We start from the raw sequence: 26,861 nt of genomic DNA on the forward strand, positions 1-26,861 counted from the left end.
TCACCAATAACACATCACCAATAACACATCACTAATAACACATCACTAATAACACATCACTAATAACACATCACCAATAACACATCACTAATAACACATCACTAATAACACATCACTAATAAAACATAACACATCACCAATAACACATCACCAATAACACATCACCAATAACACATTACCAATAAAACATCACTGATAAAACATAACACATCACTAATAACACATCACTAATAACACAACACTAATAAAACATCACTAATAACACATCACTAATAAAACATAACACATCACTAATAACACATCACTAATAACACATCACTAATAACACATCACTAATAACACATCACTAATAACACATCACTAATAACACATCACCAATAACACATCACTAATAACACATCACTAATAACACATCACTAATAACACATCACTAATAACACATCACCAATAAAACATCACTAATAACACATCACTAATAACACATCACTAATAACACATCACTAATAACACATCACCAATAACACATCACCAATCAAACATCGCTAATCAAACATCACCAATCAAACATCACCAATCAACCATCACCAATCAAACATCGCCAATCAAACATCACCAATCAAACATCACCAATGAACATCACCAATCAACATCACCAATCAAACATCACCAATCAAACATCGCCAATCAACATCACCAATCAAACATCGCCAATCAACATCACCAATCAATCATCACCAATCAATCATCGTCAATCAACATCACCAATCAAACATCGTCAATCAACATCACCAATCAAACATCACCAATCAACATCACCAATCAATCACCAATCAAACATCGCCAATCAAACATCACCAATCAACATCGCCAATCAAACATCACCAATCAATCACCAATCAAACATCGCCAATCAACATCACCAATCAATCATCACCAATCAATCATCGTCAATCAACATCACCAATCAAACATCACCAATCAAACATCACCAATCAAACATCACCATTCAACATCACCAATCAAACATCACCAATCAATCATCGTCAATCAACCTCACCAATCAACATCACCAATCAACATCACCAATCAAACATCACCAATCAAACATCACCAATCAACATCACCAATCAACATCGCCAATCAACATCGCCAATCAAACATCACCAATCAACATCGCCAATTATAATGCGGATCTAGGCAAGTATGTCATATAACGTTCTGTCGGTTTGTCAAGTGTGAAGTAGAAAGTCTACTATAGGTATTGAACAATAAAACCTTTTTCGGAACCAGCATTACAACAGCGCAGTTATCGCATACAATCAATATTTATTAGAAGCGTGTTTATATACCCATAAACAGGATACATAATTCATAATGACCATTTTACGTTCGTGATTTCGCCGGAATTGTATTTGGGTATCATTTTCGCATTCGTATAGGCTGCGAGGTTTACGAGGTGTTTTGTGAAATACGCTCTGGAAAAAACCGTGCCAGTGTTCCATAATATCTTTATATCGCACTATCAAGTCTATTTATAAAAGTCTAGAGTAAGGATGGATCAAATTATAAGTCTGGATAATTAGTTTGCATTATGATCGATTTAGTTTTTCCCTACAGCTACATCATGTATGTCTATCTACGAAAACAATATCCGTCATTTAAGAACAATCATTTTACTAAAAGGTTAATTAAATTGCTTTGTTTATGAAGTAAACTTGAGGTTAAATTGAATTATTTTGTTTATGAAATAAAGTTGATTTAATTAGAACAGGAAAGTATCAACTGTTATAAACAAACCTGGGATGGATAATATAAATTATGCCGTATACGATTTGGCGCCAATGTGCCCTTGTAAAGCAGACGACTGCTATATAATTCACGAGGTACCTTAAGATCACTAAATGATGTATCTAAACTGTCATGTTCAAATTAAATCACTATTAATTACTCCTGCTTTCAAGAGCAATTACATACAACAAGAGATGATGTGTTTATATTGATTTCTACTGTAACAAATAAAACATTGATAGATTATGAAGGCTTCTCAAGAGATATCCTTCTAATGTTCACTTAAATTTAAATTTACAATTGTCATGCCATTTTTATATCACCATGTATGTTTAGCATTTTCAGAAAACAAGTTCCCATTTGACAAATAAACCTCGTATTTGTAAAAGTTATATCAGCATTTTCTGATGCTCTCCTAATCAATAAACTAAATTAATTACCAAGTTCAATAAAATTAAATCTCCTGGCCTTGAAGATCGCGTGTAGGAGGATTTTGATATTTACGGCAGATGTAATTAAGCTTAATAGGATGTAAACTAGCGTAATAAGATTAACATTTTTGGCTTCATATGCATAATTACAACATTAATCAAAGAAAACAAAAGGTACACCCCATTGCTACTGGGATATAAGTCACTTACGTTACGAATTTGGCCATTAAACACATATTTTTTACACAAACCACGATATGCAACAGGTTCAAACGTCCTAATACGACTCGTACGTCAATAGCTATCCTCCATAAGGGGCTAACTAATACTATAAGCTCGTGGAAGATTCATTAATCTTCGAAAGGACTTAAAAGAAGAAAATGAAATGCCTTATAATGAAGACGATCCAGATAATATTAGATGTATAAGTACTTTTTCGGTACAAGCTGGTTGGTCTTCTGTCACGTGACATTTCATAGTCTTTTGAAAGTGTACATCGTGGTTGTTTAGGTTTTATACATTTAGCTGGGAATTAAATTAATTTCTCACTCCACTTACCATGAAGTCACATTTTCCCCTGTCTCTTCTGACAAGCTGGGTGATCACGTGATCTGTAGATTAGGAAGTAACTAGGTCTGGAGGCCATTGATCGAGGTTAACGGTTCCCGGATTAAATTTGGTCCCTTCTACGCGGGACACATTTTCCGGAATCAATGTTATATTTTGAGAGCTCCTCACCGGTTTATATTTTCACCATTGTATCATAACATTCTGCACATGGTCACAATCTGTTGGCCATTGGTCAAGGTTAAGATGACCGCTGCCGAAGGGACTCTTTTTTTCAAAATAAATGTTATATTTTGAAAACCTTTCAACATATTTCTTTGATATTTACACTCTAATATCATATAATCAAGTTCTACACCCGGTCATAGTCTAGTATCACAACACCATCTTCTATGCATAATAACGGGGTCATTAAGTTTTCGCATAACCATCTGTGGATGAGGTTTCAGTTCAAAATATTACCTGAGATAACTTTGACACAAATTCATGAAAACGGAAAATGCAGGAATATGCATCCTACGGACTCTCTTGAGCATTTCCGGAAAAGGTTTTGTAGTTTATATATTAATCGTAAGCTCAACAGCTGTTACTGGTGTGCATAATTAATTGACCCTTTGTTCAGAAAAAAAACACGGACAATGCTTTACCTTACATAGAATTGTTTTCAGTGTTCGACACCAGTGTCGTTTTCATAAAATCTGTGCTCCCAATCGAATGCATACTAAGCCCTCGAAAGGACATGGTAATACATTAACTAAACCGTGCGAACTAGTTACAAATTTTGCTTTACCAGTTACCAATCCTTGCGTACGAGCTAACAATCCTTGTTTTACGAGTTACCAATCCTTGCGTACGAGTTACCGATCCTTGCGTACGAGCTACCAATCCTTGCGTACGAGCTACCAATCCTTGTTTTACGAGTTACCAATCCTTGCGTACGAGTTACCAATCCTTGCGTACGAGCTACCAATCCTTGCGTACGAGCTACCAATCCTTGCGTACGAGCTATCAATCATTGCTTTACGAGTTACCAATCCTTGCGTACGAGCTACCAATCCTTGCGTACGAGCTAAATGTACCAATTCTTGCGTACGAGTTACCAATCCTTGCGTACGAGTTACCAATCTTTACGCACGAGTTACGAATCAGAGCGCACAAGTTACCGATCCCTGCGCACTAGATACCAATCCGAGCGGTTATTATATTATTCATAAATATCATGAATAATTGCAAAACTTAATTATCCACTTCTGGTTTCACGGTCGACGCGCAAAAGAAACAGTACAGGGCCATACGATGACCCAATTGATGAATTTGGAAAGTGTTACTAATATTTGACTCGAAGGCAACGGCTACAGAACACTTTTGTTTTACATTGATCCAATCAGAATAGTTTACTAAGTCGTGACCACTGATTGGCAACTGCATTACTGTATCTCCTCACGGGCTCCGTAAATGTATACCTTGTGATCCCCAACTGTGCTGACGGCTACAACATACCATCTTGTTTGTAATTTTCAAGCTAGACTTCTGAATTTATCGACGTATCGAAAGACTTCTGCATATCTATTACATGCTACAAATTTTGATCTATGTTCCCAATTTAGTTATCAGATTTTTTAAAGATAATTATGTATTTCGGTAAAACTATATGCACTTTTCTTTCTTAGATATCTATGTACATTACCAAATGCAGCGATAGCATCGCAGGAAACGAAATCACGTGAGAAGAATTTCTTTTATCCTTAAGGAATATTGAACTACATTTAACATCTGCGTGGTAAGATCATACATGCTAAGAAAAGCAGTTAACAGTCATTATCACTAAATAAAAACAATTAATCTAAAAGCAAGATGCATCATCATTTCTTTACGGCTTGTGTTCTTACATGTGAATTGATTAGGAGTACACAGGAGCAGTATTCGTGATATATCCTAATACAATACGCGTGTAGTTTAGCTGGGCTCAGAATTCTACAGAAATAATATCAATCAATAAAAATATATGAAAAAGAAAACAAGGAAACAATTATTCAATAAATAAAATGAAAAACGGTCAGTTGGAAGATTGACAGATAGATTGATATCGCGCAATCAAAGTGGTCACGCCCATATCTTTACGCTATAAAGTAAAGTATAGTATTTCCTTTACACCAGATATTGGTATCTCTGACGCAACTGGATTATACAAAGCTGATGGATGCTGACAAATCTCTTTAAAAAGCCTCTCCACTGTCTAACGCTGAAAGCTGATATTTTACATTACAGATAAATAGCGTGTATATACACATATAAATATATATGCTACACATTCATTTCGAAGGTTTAAACGCATCAATTTAACATTTTAAATAAAAAATAGTAAAATAACCCGCCAAATAGAAGACTGAAATTAAAACGAAGTCATAACCTAGCTAAACATCGATTAAACGAGAGAAAAAGATAAACAAAAAATCTAGATTTGAAGGTATGGAGACTCTTAAAAATGTACTAAGAGAATAAGACCATGTGTTTCGGGGGAGTAAGGTTCCCTACTCCATCGACGACAACCGTTATGCAAATCTAGGTCAAATCAATGTTAATACATAAAAAATATTTCATATCTATGATTGTAGATTGTATAAATGGAAACAGTTTCATTCAAATGTTTACTTTGAGTTTTGATGTTGGATGTTTTTATGTTAAGGCAAATGAAGACGACTACAAGCTACGCACTCAAAAGAAAATGCTCTTAATTTGTGTTTCAGCTGTAGAACTATTTGTTCTTTCTCTTCTACCTGTGTCAGTCAGACAATTTATTTACAGTAATGCCTTGGTACCTTGGTAACACTGATCAAGCCATTTTTATAATAACGCAATTAACCAACCCTACTGTACTTCTCTGTTCGACTTACCATTCAATGTTTTCTGTTTTAAGGATATTTTGCGATGATGTAGACTGATACAATCACCTTTTAACACTAATTGGTCTTGATTTAAGCATCACATTTATTGTTTTAGGATTGTTAGAAACCCCATTATTCAACGATATTGCGTTCTATTAATAAAACTCCTTATTGTATGGTATGTCATTTGCATTTACTGTGTTGTTTTTAGTTGTTATACTGGTTTCAAGAACGTTTTGAAATAATACTTTCTATAGAGTTCCGACTGCACGTATATACCGATTTGTCCTCTTTTTCTAGAAATGCTTTCAGGTGCAAGGTATAGAACGCCAACTTTATTGTTTGTTAGTTAAGAAGATCGCTCTCCTTTACCTAATCCACTCTACGTTTCCCGATTTCATTTCTCACTATTGTGCATAGTATGAATTCCATAACTATCTCATAAAACGTTTGGTAACCTTTATGAAAGATGGGAGTTACGTATTCACCACGCAAACGATGTATAGAAAGGGAATGAATATATTTATTTGTAGACGACAATGATATCGATAGGTCAATGTACGTAATGTACGCGAATAGCGCAGCGGTACTCGAGAATCCATTCATATAAAAGTCATGTATGTCTCTCTATGGCTTCAATGTATTGAATATTGAGGATGTATTTGTATAAAATGAATATATACATTTCATTAAATACTATAGTGTATAAACCTTGTCGCTAAATTGTTCCTAGGTTGGATGTACAGCGTTTGATGTCATGGTTGATATATCTGTTGGTTTTTGGCGTACAGCCTAGAGCTTTGTTTTTGAAATTGTAAAAATCCCCATGGACCATGTTCAGGTTTTTCCGATTTCTCAAGAAATTTGAGACAGGATATATAAAATAATGATATATATTTTGTGTTTAGTTATTAGCAATTATTTCGTGTATCTGGTGTCTTTATCCATATTCTTCAAAAATAATTTTTTTTTTCAAAAATAGCTTACTAATGGCTTTAAGTTTATTTGCATTTGTCTGTATTTGATTCATTTGTTACAATACCCGGTGTACATATGATACCCGATATTACATTGTCCAGAACTATAAACTGTGGGATATCAAGTTTTCACTATTGAAATATACTTTGAGGTAGTCTTTCTTTGAAACCAATCATTTACATTAAGTTATGAAAACATTAACTCAGATAACAATACTATTAATTTTGATTCCTTAGTAGTGCAATATATATTTTAAATTGTCTATAGTGACAAGGGATAATACATAAAAAAATACATCAGTAGAACAAAAAACCTATAATGCTGCAATCAATTCGCCATATCGACCCACATTAGACACATATTGCCCTTGATGTTAATAAAGATAAACTTGGTCAAAAATCCCTACCGTAATTTTTCATAGACTCTGTGGAATAGTTGTTGAGTCGTAATTTGAACATTCCGAATCGTATGTGTCCGACGCAACCGTATTGCTATTCAACCTTTGCATTTGATGGTAATTTTTTCTCCATGTCGCCATAAAAAAGGATCAGAGAAAAAAATTCAGTTGAAATCCCATTGGATTCGTAAATACACAGACTTTTCATTCGTAGAAATCGTCATTATGTGTATATAGCCCGCGCGGTCCTACAGTACACGTGGCTTTACCTAGACGGCCATTTTTGTCATCGTCGTTTAAAAAATGTCATTACACTTACCCATGTTTTACAAAATGTCATCCTTACCTTAATGAAGTCGTAAGGGCCAATATACTTTTTTTCTTGATAAAAAAAGCTAAATGAAGATATTTTATGAGCTAAAAGTTATCAAAACCGCTTGATAGTGTTGATTGGATCTGGTTTAAAGGGCCTAGGACGAGTGGCATTGCTGAAATCTATGTACAGTTTCGTACCAACGTCAAATAAATATATTAAAAGCTTAATAACATTACAATGTTGTACTTTACGTTGTCCTTGCAGTTATCTTATCTCCAAGAGAATCTTGAACAAATGTAGTAGGACTGGCGACAAGTCTGCAATTCTGGAAAATGTACCTTATATAGCGCAGCGGCACTATCACCTTGCGGAAATTTTTAATTATATTGGTTTAATTTTTGTATTGCAGTCAGTGGAGTGCTTCGGTAAGAAAACTGTAAACATTATTTATAGAAAAAAAAAATTCTCTAAAAAAATTGTTTAGACTCAACCGGCGAACTGGTGTTTGTCTTTTCCACAGTTCTTTCATCTCTAACATAGAAAATCCATCTTTTCGACGATGATTCATATAAATGTTCGTATGCTCGTACAAAACTGGACGTTATGTGAAAAAAGATGCTATATTCGTTTATTCATTAGTACAAATCATGACTTTTTAATCATTTCTAAGAGCAACTAAGTGTAAAATCTGTCGAGATGAACTGAAGTCGAAATCAGAGAAATCACAACAATAAAAAGAAGTTGCACGGCATAGTAAATGTAGGTCCAGTCAATACATTCTTTATGGTACTCGTTTGTATTTGTCATAAGTGTCTATAATTAATGCTCATCTAAATAGAATATCATATCCAGTATGGTATTATTCACAACCGCCATTTTCATTCCGTGGTCAAAACGTAATCATTGTATACGCTTTCACATACATGTAGACATAGTCGGTCAAACAAATGCTCCTTAGACACTTGTAAGCATAACAGCATAGCTATTTTGTGTAATAAAGGTGAAACATTCATTTTTTCGTGGGTTTTGCTCAAATTAACAAACAGCTCAACCAATTACTTGTCAAAAAGCAAGTTACTTCTGTTCAATTGCACCAGAGTAGTGATCCGTAGGCTTTTAAAATTTTCTATTTAGAATACCCTTAACCCAGAGTTTTGTTACACCTTAATGAGGTTACATTAGACTAAAGTAAAGGTCTGTAAGCTGTGAGAGAATATCCCAAATTAGGGGATTCGGCTCGCAAACTAAGGTAAGCCATTACACTAAGCGACACAATTAACGCAAGTCTATATAAGTCAAATAACACACAAAGGTTACGTCAATCAATAGTGTCTAGTTAAGTGTTTCCCCATTTAGCTTCCTGGCTAAATGGAGTATCTTATCAACTTTAAGCCGTCATGAAAAGACAAAGAATTCTGAGAAAACAAACATCAGGTTGATCAACACCTTTTAAAACGCCTGTGTCTTTTTACGATATCTAACATTTTTTAAATGTTCACTTAAGGAATAGTGATTAATGTTCTTAAAGTGTGTACATAACATGAATATATATATATGCTACTACGTAGGCTACTTTAGTGTTGGGATATTTAGAAGAAATGCTTCTTGAAAATGTTTTTTAGAATGATGAAGAATTTGCTGATTTTTTAACAAGAAATTTTTGGAGATTTTTGGATGACTGTTTTGTAATTTGGCCTCCTGAGAAAGACTTAATCGAGTTTCACAACAAATTAAAAAAATTACATCCAGATATCGAATACACTTTTGAGTCAATGAGAATGCATTGCCATTTTTGGATGTTTTAGTAGAATTGAAAGACAACATTATTACTACTGATCTATATTGTAAACCAACAGATTCACATAATCATTTAGATTTTTATTCTAGTCATCCTAAACATACAAAACTCGATGAACCATTTAATCTTGCATCTAGATTAGTTACTATTGTGAGTGATAATAGCAGATTAGAGGAACGATTTTGTGATTTAGTTGTGTTTTTGAAGAAAAAAAACATTACCCTACCGAGATAATTTTGAATGGAATATAGAAAGCTAAGGAAAAGGGACCTTTTACTTCCCATGTGGCAAGCCAAAAGAACACAGACATTTTACCTTTTGTTTCTACATACAATCAGAAAAATTTTAATATTTGTCCAATCATTAGAAGTTGTGAAGAAATTGTGGTAGACCTAGATGTGGTACATGTGAAAGTATCATAGAATGTTCCAATTTTACATTCAAAAATGGATTGAGATTTCAAATCAAAGCAAATATGAATCGATATCTAAAAATGTTATCTATGCTATGATTTGCAAAAATTGTTCAGAATTTTACATTGGCCAGACGGGCAACGAAATTAGAAAACGTATGACAGTACATAGACAGCAAATAAGAACAGACAATCTAAGATTTTTAACAGTTAGTTAACATATGTACCAATGTTCTAAAAGAGAGTTTTATGTTTTACCTATATACCAAAAGTCTAGCTCAGATGCTATAGAAAGAAAATCAAAAGAAAATATGTTTATTAATCTATTAAAACCAAGTCTTAATTCATGTAGCTCTGTGTAATCCCAAATCAATGTTACTGTAAAAACAGTTGTTTTCCATTACATAATTTCTAATTGTGTATCTTTTTATTTTGACGTCATCAATTTTGTATTTATGTATACTTTCGATTATTGTCTTTTATGACGTCATCAATCTATGTTGTTTTGACGTAACCATAACACACAGTGATGGCGTCACAAATAAATCCTTTCATTAAACCTGAAGAGCTTGCTCTCAAAACATGTGAAAGCGCTAGTGTGAATTTCTGGTTTGTGTTTTTTATTATTATTATCAAGTAGTTATAACGACAGTACAGACAAGTGAATTGTCGAATTTTCAAGGCAATCTGCCCCTTTATCAAGACACAGGTAAATTACAAACGATCACATAGAGACATAGAACATGGATCAGTTACGCAAATATAGTAGGTATACAGTAAACAACAAAAAATATCGTAATGTTGTAAAAACGATCCGCCTCGGCCGATACTTAATTCGCAGAGGGCCTAATGTGATTAATTAGGAAACATCTTAGGTGGTGTACAGATGCTAAAAGTAAATGAGTGAATAAATAAATAAATAAATAAATAAATATATAATATAACTTAAAGGATTAACAAAATAACATCGCGGGTTAATACGATGTGACGGCAGCGCGTGCTCTGTCGTGAATGTTTTTGTTATTGTTTTTTCCGCGATATGTACATTTCGTCCCGCAAATCTCGGCCCAAACAGCGGGTAGCAGTAACAATATCGGGTGGCCAATCCCATATCAAAATTAGTTCGTTTTAACGAAATTGAACAAATATTATAATCATATAGATGCAATTGTGTATACCTTTCTACATATCATCTTATAGACGACTTCCACAATGATCATGTCAGGGTATCGGGCCGACCAGCACTGCGCCATTGAAACGTTCTTTTTTAAGAACGCCGATGTGGCGCAACGGTATAGCCTGCGGGTATTTCTGGCTAGGCGACTGGGTGCCGTAGATCGTGAGTTCGAGGTCCGGTCAGGGCACGAGTCAAAAAGTTGTCTTCCTTCGTCATTTGTGTTGCTAAGTTTTATATCTATTTATTAGCACAATGTATCATATACACTATGTGTTGGTGATCCGAAGATATAGATTTGAATTTCCTGTCGTAATTGTACAATTCGTATCCATGTATGTAAATACATTGCGATCCAGGTATTCATATCATCTTATAGACGACTTCCACAATGATCATGTCAGGGTATCGGGCCGACCAGCACTGCGCCATTGAAACGTCTTTTTTAAGAACGCCAGTGTGGCGCAGCGGTATAGGCTGCGGGTATTTCTGGCTAGGCGATTGGGTTCCGTAGATCGTGAGCTCGAGGCCCGGTCAGGGCACGAGTCAAAACAGTTGTCTTTCTTCGTCATTTGTGTTGCTAAGTTTTATACAATGAGATTTGTGCAACTAACAACAACAGCAAAGAAATATCATCGTATAGTTAATATTGCATCAAAGACATATATTTTGTAATTTTCACCTTAATAACTAAATTTATGCAGCCTTAATATTCGATACATTTTCCATTGTCTGTTCTCTATGATAATGTTTAAGTTCGTACTCGCAGATCACTGTGGCTGTTCCGGAATCATTCGAGTGTTCTTACATCAAACAATGCTTACACTAAACATTTTAGAAACGTTATCGTTGTCATCACAATTGTTTTCTAACAACCCTTGTTAACGTATTTTCCTAATCGTATAACCATTCTACGAATGTCATAACATATTTTTGAATTTGACATATTACAGTGAATTTTTTGTTTTGTTTTTCAACATTTTTAAATGGACAAAACCATGGAGGCTAAACGGTAGTGAAAATTCCTTCATATACAGTTATCAATCATAATAGTTACGGATGTTACCTCCGATGGTGAACAACATAGCATAATATATATAATCTGCCCTTGACTATGCACATTCCAAACGATTTGACGGTTGTTTGCCTGATGACTTCGACTATGTCTGTGTGAGATATTTTCCTCGTGTCATATGAAATTGTCGATACTTGTTAGTATGTATTGTATTGTAATTGTACATTTTGTCGCATTTTAAAAGTGGGTTTTTTTATTGTTGTTTATAATATTTCAAATAAATATACTTTATTTTATTGATATGTCACATTCGTTTCACCTATAACTCATTGTGCTTAAAAGTTTGAAGGACATTTACCAACATTTATATTTACATCCCTTATCTTCCATCTCCTTTCCTGTCACACTTGTCCCTTCTTTATGAGGTTTTCCCATCTAGTGTTTCCTGGTCCCTAACTTCGCCATATGTCCTTGGTTTTTTTAAACACGATCAACACCGTAAAACAAAACTCTTTGTTCTTTTTGTCTTATATAATGTGTTCCTAAGGAAATCGTCTCCAGCCGATGTCGTCATAATGATAACCGCTGGGAAACTATCCACAATTGTTTTGTTTGGAAATGCTCGCCCTATTAAGTACCTCATCAAAGCAAAGTGCCTTGTATGTGATTAGTTGTAGCAAAGAAAGCTACGCTTGATACAAGACACACTATAATCTGTCAATAAACCCTGTCTCATATCGGTATAAGTATGTAGCATTAACTCTCAGACAGCTACGACAATATATCGATAATCCCATCTTTGGACCAAGGACGCTAGTATGCCGAATGTCCAGTCTCAATTGGCGACAGAGTGTACAATTAGATTGTTCATTGTTGCCTCACGTGGATTGCTCACCATCGATCTCGTGTAACGAACAATTCATAGTGTGATGAAGGACAAGACCGGAGGTTGATGAAAAATGATATGACCTTTAAAATAATTATCTTGTCTAGTTTTAGGTGCCAACCCTTTCAGATTATGTTGTTCTTATGAAGAAATGTCCACGTGAGGTGACGTCACAACGGCTTTTAAGTTTCATAATACAAATACGAAACAAAACCTCCTATTGCAATGAGGGATATTTCTCGATTCTTATGTATTTTTGAATTAGCTCCAATAAAGAAGGCTGAAGCATAATGGGATAGTACGTTGTTTTAAGCTCATTTTGATTTGCATTACTTCCCTTTTGACTTTCCTTACTACCAGATTATTGTCAAATATTCCCTTTTCAATGAAAATCAAACTTTAAAACAAAGCACTGAACTATATATCTTTATCGATGAGTCAACAACGGCACATAGTTTTACATATTTGTCGCGATATTGTCACAGTTTCTACCTATCGTTCTAAATAGTTCTTTCTTTTTATTCATTTCTGTTTTTCAAGAGTCCATTACTATTTATAGCTACCAAGACAGAGCGGACATCGCCATTGGACGAATTTCTATTCCACTGTCAAAGTCGAAAGTGTGTGTATATTGTAGTTTCTAAACCCCTAACCCTATCTCAATTTAGGAATGGTATGTTAAACTGTTCATGAGTAAACTCTTGCATAAGTCGTTCATTCACAGAGTCCATAGATATACTGTATTGCTGGTGTGAATATTGTGTGAAACTCTCCATAGGGAGGCCTGTTACTAACCAGACATGTCTGGAGATGCTTCGGTACATAGGAAAGCAAAAAAGGCTAAATATCCCAAATTTTGAATTGCCATAGGAATATCGATTCTTATCACCCCAACGTCACTAGCCAAGATCTCGCAAATAAAACTTATCTATTCAGAGTTCCAATATCATGTTCGAATAGCGAGGTGGCAATATAAATCAAGGTCTTGTTTGGTTGAGTGGTTACATTCATTGTTACATGACTGACATTGGGTTACTCTTCTTGAACGTTCAACTGTAAGAATACTTCGCCTTATTGAAGCTTCAGATATATATTTTTCCCTGTTTAAAAAGACAAATATCAGCTCCAATCCGAGGGCATAGTTGTAAATTCATCTTCCGAAAATAACCATCTTTTCAATATCATGATGAAGGAACCCACGAAGCACGATTCATTCTGTATCACAGGAGAATATCTAGATTACATAACGATAAATGATATTAAGAGTGATCTCATCAACTCACTATATAACATTCCGGATGTCTTCATTCACCATCTAGGTCTGCTACATTATACATAAAAATGGTGGCAGTTGTCGAACCGTCAACTTAAATATCACTTACATCCTTACCAGATTCGAGGATATTATCTAGTGGAAGCGTATAAACGATATCTTAACGTTCTTGACAAGAAATTGGGGAATCTGTAATATAATGCACGTGATATTACAGTTATGTTTAATCGCAAAAAGTGTCCCCACATTCCGATCGATCCAAGGATATTATCTCAGCGGAAATTCCATACGGTAAGGAAACCAAGGAGGAACAGAGGGAGACACTTAACAGAACACAGGTCTAAAGTATATCTTTGTTTGGGCAATTATTATCGAATCGTATAGTCTAACATATTGCTCTACACTAGCTGTCAAGTAGGGAACTGCATATTTAATGGAGAACCGACAGGAAATTTCTAAGGCACCATGTCTATTGAGATTAACAGGCAGAATACCTAGTATAAATCTTAATTATTTTAATATGATGAATGGTGTGATAATGACGATTTCAAGTCTTTTTTAATTGCTTTGTTCCTGCTTAATTCGCTAACATTATGTACATATCATCGATCTGGACCACTCTGGATGTAGAGACTGTTAGTACTGGGTTTACTTGTGGTAGTATAAAATAGAAATGTGTCTACCAGCCCTGTATTACAATCGGATAATCCTTTGTCATTGTGTTAGGGTTTTAACATCCTTGTAAAAACCAATTCAATATGAAGATGATACCCATTGGTGAATGGTGTACTCAATATAAATACAGTTATTCTGAAATAGTATAACCTGAAGAAAAAAATGGACAGCTGTGATGACACCGGTTCAAATCGTTCTCCAACTCAAATCAACATCAAATAGACAACAGTGAGATTAAGCATATACATTTCGTTTTTGTCAGTCTCTTATTCGCCCTTAAGTCGAAGGTAAGGTAGTGTCATCTCGTACTTACATTGAAGATAAAAGTGAAAATACAGATCTGCAAAAGTCTTTGCATAAGTCACCTCTCATGCAGTTACACAGCCGAACAGCTGGGATAACAACGTTCATCATTTCCTTAGTGTGATCTACGTTTAAAATGATTTTGATGTCAAGCTTATCGATGCATAATAATATGGCGGACAGCTTTACCTTACTCACTTTTTCCGTGACAACAGACAAATAATAAAATCGACAATTTAATTTTTTTTTCATTACAACAGTTTTAATTTGTATTTTATTAGATAAATGTTTGATGTTAACATACAAAGTAGGCCTTTTGTTTGTAAAAACCGATAAGTGGTATGCGGAAAGAAGTCGCTATTTTTTTACATATATTCATACCCGACGAACTGGGATGCATGCTTTATTCAAATTAAGCGGCTGCAATTGTAAATATCAAGCTTAAAGCCTTAATAGATCATTATTAGCAATTGTTCAAGAAGGGGAATTTGTTACTTATCGAATCCGATCAGACCGTCTGGTTCTTCATTAACACAAATCCTTATATATGCGTTCTTGCTGCAATGATGAGAAATCGTTTTCAGTAACTCTCACCAAAATAGTCATTAGTTCACCATGTTAGTTACAGAGTCGCGTAGGCCGGCTACAAGGACTATTATATTACTTGGCTTCACATACTTAAATTTCTAGGTCTAAATAAAGGTGATTCTCCAGAGCAGGTACAAATCAACTCAAGAGGCATAACACTACCTTTTTTATAAACTCGTACGAATAATTCACAGTTATTGACCTCGGGTGAGCGCTTAACTAACATGCCAATGAATCTGATGCACAACACGTTGTGAGGAGCGTGATACATTACTTTAATGTTATACAGTAACTTTTACCTTGAGGTTTGCCGTGAATTCGAGTATGCAGTGTTATAAAGGTTACAGAGTTGTCTTATTAACAAATCTTCGGCCAAATTCCAATGTGATGTCTTCATTGAGGAAAGTAATGGTTACCTTGAGGTTTGGCGTAACTTTAATTCTAGAGTATGTCGTGTTATAAAAGGAGCTGTCTGACGACCATGTGTTGGAGACACGTCTTTGATACGTCTTAATTGTACTCAGAACATACCCTCATACATTGAACGCCCTTTATAGATGCGTCTCTCGCATACATATGTATTTTGTAATTATTAAAACCCACAACCTTGCTATAGATAAGTATTGTTTTAGATATAATCACATTTATCACAAGAAAATGTCAGAAATGAAGAAACATAGACACATTTTGACACCAAGTGATGATGGGGGAAATTTGTCTATTGATTTTGTTATTTTCTTTCCTTTTATCGTTATTCATAATCACAGTACCAACACAACACCCTCAATACCTTTCATTGATAAAACAAGTTCCAAGAACTACTTACATTGAAATCATCAGCATTCTTTTGTACGGAGGATTTATTTAAACCACCTACACTGTATAACAAATTAGCAAGTATATTAAATATGACACTGAATGAAAATGCAATGTTAACGTAAACTTTACAAAACGAGAATTGAGCAAAGTAAAATTAAGTTCTTCACTTAACTATACATTGTTCAAAATATGTTGGGTGTTACGGATATTACACCATCTTTAATACATAGAAAGATGCATTGCTTCGGCTTTTCATCATTTTTATGCTTTATACACATAACTATTATATTCGGTTATTCATACGACAAAGGTATCATATGACTTAAATCCTGCAAGACAGGACTTAAAGTTTTTCGTTTTAAAAATAATTTAAACCCGCCTTGAAGCATGGATTCTTTCCATATCCGTAAATATATCAATTTCTGCATATTTTAGCAAGACTAACTCTGACAATAACATCGGAAACACCAACTAAATATATCGCAGGGTAATTCTGTCAACGGAAATGACATATGAACATGTCACTCAAATTTAGAAAATCGTACACAGTCTTTCATTTATATGGTAACCGTTACATTTCCGAGGGATTTAAGAAATGTCTAACTTCCGTCTCTGTTTGTCAAAGGACAGGGATATGACGATAAAACTTCATTCAGAGACACATCTTTGAGCTTCTGTGATACCCTTCGGAAATAATTTTGTTCATTGATTATTATTTGTTTTGACATCATAATTCCAGAGGATTCCATAATAATGCGTTGCTTAAGGCTGATCGAGGCCACCAACAGGGATTTATTTGCATATTTATGTATTTTCAAAAAGCGCGTTTCCATTGCATATCTCTTGTAAATCAAAGCTGACATTGCTGTTAATATCTCTGAGTTTAAATGTTAAATATCAGTTATTTTCATATAATCTAACATAATGTTCAAAGGCAATTGAAGCCACAGCTAAAAGGTTCTTCGGGACAAATTAAATATATCGAGAACTCCGGCTCCAAAGCGAGGTAGCCCGAATCTTATAAATCCCTGTATGCTTTTATGCATCTGGGGAAACTGGGAAACCATACTTTCTTCCAGAGACGTCAAATGCTGTACGCGCAACGATGACCCGGTATCAAACACTTCGAAAACGCCGGATTACTCTTATCTGTCCTTCCTGCTTCCGGGGAAATCTTTTCTGTTGCTTTGTTCGTAAGAATAATGCTTACGTGAGCTCTTATGCATCTTTAGATATTTCTAAGTAGTGATCAATGCGAATGCATTTCGGTTTTTTTTTCGCAAATTATGCAATGTTTCCAAGGGGAAATCAAACAAAGATATTGGGATGAACTTAGTAAGCTAGATTCAGGGGGAAGCAGCAATTCACTCGTCAACATCATATTTACTTTTCGGTAAGTAAAATGTCTCCGCATGAAATTGTAACAAATTTAAAACTGCTGATTATCAAAGGATAAAAATCACAAGCATAACATTTCATCACCATATAGAAACAGTCAACGCAGTTTATAGCTAGGATGTGTCTATATTATTACCCAGTTCATTTCATAGTGGTGTATACAAACGCAAATACATTTCGCATACGGAGGAATATCATGTTGTAATCATTGAGGAGCAGAGACAAGCATCATATCAATAACTCAATGTTTAAAATAAAAAGTAAGGTGGTGTTAAATGTGTCCACAAGAGATTCCCCTTACCAAACCTCTACTAAAATGGTCTACTTGCGTGTTGATGTAGACACCCCGAAGTCATAAATCGCTTAATGTTATTAGCCTGTACTAGATCTAGTGTAAAAGCACGTTCACGTGGTAATTATTCTACGCTAATGACGTATATATGGCGATTAGAATGGTCAGAAAGGCCTCGAGGATATAAAACTCTAAGGATTGTACAAAACACACACAAGAAATAGGAAACAAAGAATCTATGATAGAGGAACAAATCAGGTTAGAAAGAGACGCCATACAGCATATAGTATCACGTGATGGAGTTTTGTTATCAAGTTGTTTTCAGTCAGAATTATAGCCAAGTGAAAATCACACCTGTACTCGTGTCTGGACTTACGTGAACTAAATTACGTATCACTTGCCTCAAGATTCCCGTCTTCATCTAATGCTTGGGAAGGGATGACAGTTAAGATAATCGTGTCAAAGACCAATAGAGTTTGTCTCGTGCTAATCTAGTTGTGTCAATAATAGTTTTGACGTCATTGTCGATGGCTGTTTTTCTTTAGATTTGTCGAATCTCAACCGTGACTCTTCATACCAACATGGCATGATTTCGTTTGGCTTCACGACAGTAATCGAGCCCGAATCCCCGGTGTTTTAATCCCCGACTCTATCAAACTGATCAAAAGAACAATGTTCTTTCAGCTGAATAACAGAGACAGCATTTTATACCCATTACCTTGACGGGCTTTACAAAAAGGTATTGCGTACACATTGTATATATATTTTCGATTATATATAGTGAGACAATCGCCATTGCCATATAATTGATTAATTATATTAATTGATTATGACCTATTCATAATGTATCATTTCCAATTCATACTCTGACAATACAAAGCAACAACACAAACATAATTGTATCAATTCCCAAGAGAAAAACATACACAAAAATAAAAGAAAGGCAAAAAATGAAACAAAATAAACAAACGAAAAATAAAAATCTGAAACCATTCCTCAACTATCAGGAAGTGAGTTATTGTTACTTGTTTGAATTCAGAATGTCCTTATTTTGTGACCCATGTGTACTTCGAGTAATGAGTACATCGTTTTTAATGTGTTATAAGAAGTGAGTTAATGACAAATCGCTATCATCGATTTCTTCAGTGGCTATTAGTTGCTAGTCTGGCATGCTAACTGGGGTGCAGGCGATCTGATGGCTCAGACAAATATTCTGGTGGTATATCATTAGTTATCGCTACGCGTCAGACGAAACAGATAAAAAAAGTGTGGATTTCTGTGAGTGAGGAGGAAGATTGGTTACGATAAACACAACAGTATAAACAAAATATGTAGGAAAATGACACGAACGTCTGGTACAGACTTCGATATTAACAGAAGAACTGAAATAAAGGCTGCCTTGTTCTATAAAACGATGCAATATCAGCTGTTTTACACCCCTTATAACCTATAACATTACTCGTGTAAGTATTTGGTGTTTTACGTACATTTTTAATGTCCGTTTAAAAAAAAATGATACTGAATTATTTCTCGATAAATACAATACTTATTTCGCAAGAATGACATATCTACATTTTCAACGAGTGCGAAGACGGCACCAATTTTGGATAGGCTGCTCAACGCAATTTCAACGAGATATGTTTTTATTCAGTTGGTTATTACTGCTATTTCACTGGTAACAATATAATAAAATGGTTTAAAAACGAAAACCTGATAACTTTAATAGTGTCTTTGTAAAGCTTTATCTCGATAAAATGTTTCATTGTAAAACTTCGTGAAAAAGCCACATCTCGATACAATGCTCTCCGGTTCATTAGAAAGCTAAATCTTGATATCATGCCCTTTGGTCGGCGTTAAATCAAAATCTCGATGCAAAATTATTTGTTCCGTTTCAAAACTAAATCTTGATAAATTGCCCCACGATATCCGTTTTAAAATTAAGTCTCGATACAATGTCCTCGGTCCGTCTTAAACCTAAATCTCGATATAATGCCTTTTGTTCCATGTAAACTTAAATCTCGATATAATGCCTTTTGTTCCATGTAAACCTAAATCTCGATATAATGCCTTTTGTTCCATGTAAACTTAAATCTCGATATAATGCCTTTTGTTCCATGTAAACCTAAATCTCGATATAATGCCTTTTGTTCCATGTAAACCTAAATCTTGATATAATGCCTTTTGTTCCATGTAAACCTAGATCTCGATATAATGCCTTTTGTTTCATGTAAACCTAAATCTCGATATAATGCCTTTTGTTCCATGTAAACCTAAATCTCGATATAATGCCTTTTATTCCATGTAAACCTAAATCTCGATATAATGCCTTTTGTTCCATGTAAACTTAAATCTCGATATAATGCCTTTTGTTCCATGTAAACCTAAATCTCGATATAATGCCTTTTGTTCCATGTAAACCTAAATCTCGATATAATGCCTTTTGTTCCATGTAAACCTAAATCTCGATATAATGCCTTTTGTTCCATGTAAACCTAGATCTCGATATAATGCCTTTTGTTCCAGGTAAACCTAAATCTCGATATAATGCCTTTTGTTCCATGTAAACCTAAATCTCGATATAATGCCTTTTCTTTCATGTAAACGTAAATCTCGATATAATGTCTTTGGTTCCATTTTAAAGCTAAACCTCTATATAATGCGAACGTTCCCTTGTTAAGTTATTGTCATCGTTCAAGCATTAGTTTTATATTATTTTCAAATTGTTCTCCCGCCATGAAAAGTAAGTTCAAATCTCAGTAACATTACGCCTTTAACTTTTATGAAAATGGAAACTACCTTAATCAAATATTTTAAAATCATTACCAGATTTTCACCAGAACCGTTTTAGCTTGCAGTGACTAGAAAATATATGCAATGAGGAGTTATTTGGCAATATTATTTATGATTTTAAGAGTATCATTGCAAGAAACATACATGGATAGAATGTCATATAATGATAAGCACGTGTGATGCAGAAAACGCCGGCTTTCCCGAACACCTAAGCTCATATTACATCTGTTAGCGTCTAATAAGCTAATGCTGTTGTATACGTTGATAATATATATCTATATATATATATATGGGGCAAAGAAGTAATTCAAACAGTGTAAACAATAAGGTTTGTTAAATTTTCGAGGCAATCCGCCCCTTTATCAAAACACAAAAAATCACAAATACAATCACATAATATATATATAGAATAAAGTTGAAATGTCCATGTGACGGCACAGGTGCCTGACTCGTTTTATAAACATATATCAACACATTTTCTATAACCAATCAGAATGCTTGTTCAAATTTACCGCGGCTGACACAACATGGCTACTCAAGTGGAAAATCTGCTATCAGTATGCATAAAAAGTCCCGGGGCCGTCGATAGGGTGCTCGTATACATAAAGTAAGTGTATGTAATAGTTGTATTCGGTAATTTGATGAAGCGTACCTCTTGATTAACCCGTGCACTTCGTATTTAAAGCTATGTCCAATAGAGTCAAAGTGTGGTGACCCCGTTACGTCAACTTGTCCGACTAAACAAAATCGAGGGGATTTTGAAGTTTCACGCCCGATTTCGTAAACTAATATCGAGAAATCAACAACATGTTATGGCTTATTTTAAAGATTGACCATTTCTCTTCAATTTAAGTCCTACTTCGAAAAAATCCACCCAAAACAACCGAAGCTACGGTACTTAGAAATAAATACATCAGATTTCAAGCCTGGGGGAGTTCAGAACCTTTCTCATTTATATGTACTCTATATGTTATTATTTTATAAAACGAGTCAGGCACCTGTGGTGACGGTAAATAATAATAAAATAAACAGCCGAACACAGATCTGCTGTCTCCCTAGTACTTTCGCCGCTACATTCTGCCGCTCTTCAGGGGATTATGAATTTTATTCGGTACATCCTATGACGTCATAATTTGATGACGTCATAACAGTAGGGTACATAATATATATATATGTAGTAATAATAATAAAAAAAAACACAAACCAGAAAATCACAAGCGCTTGTGATTTTCTGGTTTGTGTTTTTTTATTATTATACCTATGCATATCCATCACAAGGACATTATTGACTTTTAATTATATATATGTATATACGTTTATACCATGGTATTTTGCATGTTGTAACAAATATATTTATCACACAATTACTCCGCTTTGTTTTTTTGGCCGTAGAACAACAAACAAATTGGTTGTCGAAAATTGAGCTTTTATTAAAATGCCAGTTATCTGTTCAAAGACCAAAAAAAATGAGGGTTTCTTACTAATAAAAGGCCAAAAACTTTAAACTTAAATTCAAGTGACCTCCAGCCAGAGATGAATATATACATATACAAATGTATATATCCTACTCGGTCAAGCGTGTTAATGTCCATTAAGAGAGCGAAAGTTTGCGATCCACTGTGAACAGGATATTTCTCATTCAGAATACCGATGTTGAACCGTTGACCACACCAAGCTATGGTAGATTCATAGGTTTCGTTGTGGCAGAAACTTGTTCTTTTTGGGCAAAGACTTTTAGAAGGTGAATAGTGTAAAACGTGGAGAGTATGTTAGTTATATCATATCTTAGAGACCAATATCATAAAGCTCACTCTTATTTATAATCTTGATATTCCAGAGACAAGGCGCCTGTCTATAGCTCCTGCTTAAGGTTCCTTTAACCTAGCGGTAAGATAAAACTGAGTGAGATGTTGGATTTCTCATTACTGTCATCATTTAACATTTAAACTGTATTCACAACATGTTATTATCTGTTACATCATAAGCTAAAAGGTTCTCAGGTTTCCCTTAAATACCTGCTGTTAAAAGACTTTCCAATATAATGCATAGTAGCATGCGTAACTTAATGAGAAATATGTCCCTTTATTGTCAAGACTTTATTTGATGTCAATTAAATACATTTTTCAATCAATCAAGTCAAACAGGTCAAATATGATATTACGGTTAAGGATATCTACTGAATTAATTCAAGGTAATTCAAGCTGCTATTATTTATCAAAGAGAACTGGAAGGCTTATCGCATATGTTTGTCTGTATTTCACTAAAATGTATATGGTATATGGAGAACGAAACACAGATACGACCTGGTATCACGACAAGTGCTGATATAGAGGTGGTGTACAATTAATTTGACCTTTTAGGAAGATATTGGATTAATTAGTGAACTATTGACGGAAACCCAAGAGAATCCCTTGAAGCATCGAATTGAGAAAGTGTATATCTCTAGAACGCTTGACAGGAAAGATAATGTAATATCGTGACAAACAATACACATATATATCTTTGCATGTCAACACCTACCGTTGTGTATATACAAAGCAGAGTTGATGGTCCTTTAATCCTTTAATAGATTAAGAAAGATATTCATCGTATTGCTTCTCTTTTTCAAGGGTTTTCTTATCAATTAAACAATATCAAAAAGTATTTCTGTTGTACTATTATTATTATTATTATTACAAGCTAACCGATAATAAGTATTTATATATTCAAGTATTTAAAAGGTAAAAATTGAAGTAATCCAGACGATTGATACATTTATTATGAGGTGTTTACTAAAGGATACGATAATAACGTGACCCTGTGGTCAGGGTCTGATGAGGGTAGTCAGATCAGACCTGCAGACCAGTCAATTTTAAACAAAGATGCACTGTACATGAGAAGTACAAATATTCTTAATAGAAAAATCCCGCGGATAAGCAATTAGATCGACTATGGTTGAGAAGATGAATTATTTATACGACCATATCTGTAAACTGTAAAACGAAAGTAGGTCTAGACAGGTGAAGCAAATGCTGCTATTTTTGCAAAAATTGTTTGTTTTACTTGATACGATAGCTATGAACAAAATCAGTGTTACCTGCCGTTGTATTTTAGCACATTGGTGTCTCAAAAAATACGGAAATAATCCGGTATAATGTTCAATGATCTTCTGTTTTTATTATCGTCAATCATGTTTTCCGGGTCACGTTCTAATAGCATTTGGGCTTCCGGTAACGTCATAAAATTCATTTCCCGCGAATTTATTGGGAAATCTAAATCAACACTTGAAATGAAATGAAATGGAAGAAGTAAAAAAGGTCTTAATAAAAATATTGTAATCAGTATTTAGTGCAACATTAAAGTTCATCATAAATAATTGCTACGATTCGCTAACCTGAAGCCAGAGACTTGTATATCCGGTATATCCGTCTCTGCCTAAAGAATAAGTAATTGAAATCAAATTATTCTAAAATTCACATTTCGTTTCTATTATAATCTTAATTTTTTTTTCACAAGATCGTTTAGAAGCTTTGCAGTACTGACTATTTCAAACGCACAGATGCTTTGATTGGAGCAAAGATGGCGACCCGAAGCTGTGTGGGGGTTTGGATTGGAATTAAATTGCGTATATTTCGGCAAGTAAATATCGTACAAGGTTCCCGTGTGGTCAGATCATCTAATTTTGTCAATATGTATTCAGAACAATTGTTGTTTAGTCGCTACCGTCATTAACATAAAAATTCGGATTATTATATAAATACTTATTTGATTAAGTACATTTTAAATCACAAAGACCACCACTATCGCTAAATGGTCCAGTAATTATTAAATGATTAAAAAAGTGTATAGCGTATTTAGATAAAGACAAAGAAGTAGTAGAAGTCTCGAGTCATAAATATAAAACTACATCGTTAAGTTGTTTCTTCTATCTAGGACTAGTCAGTAAGGTTAAAGGTTGAAATGGAGGAAATCCAGAATAACTGAGGGTGGAAAGGTAGGAAATCCAGTAAGGCTAAGAGTCGAAAGGGAGGAAATTCAGGAAGACTAACGGTGAAAGCGTAGGAAATCCAGTAAGGTTAAGGGTGGAAAGGGAGGATATCCAGTAAGGTTAAGGGTGGAAAGGGTGGAAATCTAGTAAGGTTAGGGGTGGAAAGGGTGGAACTCCAGTAAGGTTAAGGGTGGAAAGGGTGGAAAGGGTGGAAATCTAGTAAGGTTAGGGGTGGAAAAGGTGGAAATCCAGTAAGGTTAAGGGTGGAAAGGGATGAAATCCAGTAAGGTTAAGGGTGGAAAGGGTGGAAATCTAGTAAGGTTAGGGGTGGAAAGGGTGGAACTCCAGTAAGGTTAAGGGTGGAAAGGGTGGAAATCTAGTAAGGTTAGGGGTGGGAAAGGTGGAAATCCAGTAAGGTTAAGGGTGGAAAGGGAGGAAATCCAGTAAGGTTAAGGGTGGAAAGGGAGGCAATCCAGTAAGGTTATCGGTGTAAAGGGTGGATATCCAGTAAGGTTAAGGGTGGTAAGGTAGGAAATCCAGCAAGGTTATCGGTGTAAAGGGTGGATATCCAGTAAGGTTATCGGTGGAAAGGGATGAAATCCAGTAAGGTTATCGGTGGAAAGGGATGAAATCCAGTAAGGTTATGGGTGGTAAGGTAGGAAATCCAGTAAGGTTATGGGTGGTAAGGTAGGAAATCCAGTAAGGTTATCGGTGGAAAGGGTGGATATCCAGTAAGGTTATCGGTGTAAAGGGTGGATATCCAGTAAGGTTAAGGGTGGAAAGGGATGAAATCCAGTAAGGTTATCGGTGGAAAGGGATGAAATCCAGTAAGGTTATGGGTGGTAAGGTAGGAAATCCAGTAAGGTTATCGGTGTAAAGGGTGGATATCCAGTAAGGTTATGGGTGTAAAGGGTGGACATCCAGCAAGGTTATCGGTGTAAAGGGTGGATATCCAGTAAGGTTATGGGTGGAAAGGGTGGATATCCAGTAAGGTTAAGGATAGAAAGGGTGGATATCCAGTAAGGTTAAGGGTGGAAAGGGAGGGAATCCAAAAAAGACTAAGGGTGTAAAGGGAGGAAATCCAGCAAGGTTATCGGTGTAAAGGGTGGATATCCAGTAAGGTTATGGGTGGAAAGGGAGGCAATCCAGTAAGGTTATCGGTGGAAAGGGAGGAAAGGGTGGATATCCAGTAAGGTTAGGGGTGGAAAGGGTGGATATCCAGTAAGGTTATCGGTGTAAAGGGTGGATATCCAGTAAGGTTATGGGTGTAAAGGGTGGATATCCAGTAAGTTATCGGTGGAAAGGGTGGATATCCAGTAAGGTTAAGGGTGGAAAGGGTGGATATCCAGTAAGGTTATGGGTGGAAAGGTAGGAAATCCAGAAGGGATATATCTGTCGTACAATCTCAAAGTGACAACAAGTGAAGTGACGAGGGGGTTACCAGACATAACAACGAGAATGGAGAACACAGCATTAGGAATATTTTCCAATGTGTACCAGAAAAAATAAAATAAAATTCCCATTGTGTTATTTGGCAACATTATTCCGGTCAGAAAGATCACATATGATAAAATTCTTACAACTTAAACACATTCTGAATGTTTTTAAGGTTTGGTCTCTAATATTAAATGGCGTGTCCATGGCCTGATCGTAAAAAATGGTAAAGCACGAGGATGGTATGGTTTACAGAATTATCAGACCATCCTTGACAGTTTGTAAGATGATAGCTGTAGCAGAGGCATTCTAACTTAAGGCTTTTCAAATTATTAGTCCTAAGTGAGTTCAATGAAAAACGAAATCCTTTATCGAAATGCCAAACAATCACACTAAAGACAAAATTGTCCAAGCAGGAAGATGGTCTAAAATAACGTTGTTTTTTTCTAACGAAAATAAATCATATTAAACATTAATGATTTCTGTGTCTGTATATTAACGGAATGGATTTTTTCGAAATGGGGAACACTTCAGATTTTATTTAAGACTGCATTTTAGTGTCGTATGGCTGATATAGCTATTTTAGGGTAAGCACATGATTGCAAATGTGTTGTAGACTTATAAAAACAAGCCTCTTGAAATGTTAAAAAAATTTCACTTTTAGAAGCTGACTTT

The 26,861-nt window shown here is 34.9% G+C and overlaps 1 protein-coding gene across 1 annotated transcript in view; it reads left to right on the forward strand.

The window, feature by feature from the left end:
- Positions 1 to 26,861, forward strand: part of LOC117343936 (G-protein coupled receptor 54-like) — a 171,186-nt gene that overhangs the window by 140,055 nt on the left and 4,270 nt on the right. The gene's annotated exons all lie outside the window — the stretch shown is intronic.

This window comes from Pecten maximus, chromosome 15, assembly GCF_902652985.1.
Source record: "Pecten maximus chromosome 15, xPecMax1.1, whole genome shotgun sequence".
NCBI lineage: Eukaryota > Metazoa > Mollusca > Bivalvia > Pectinida > Pectinidae > Pecten > Pecten maximus.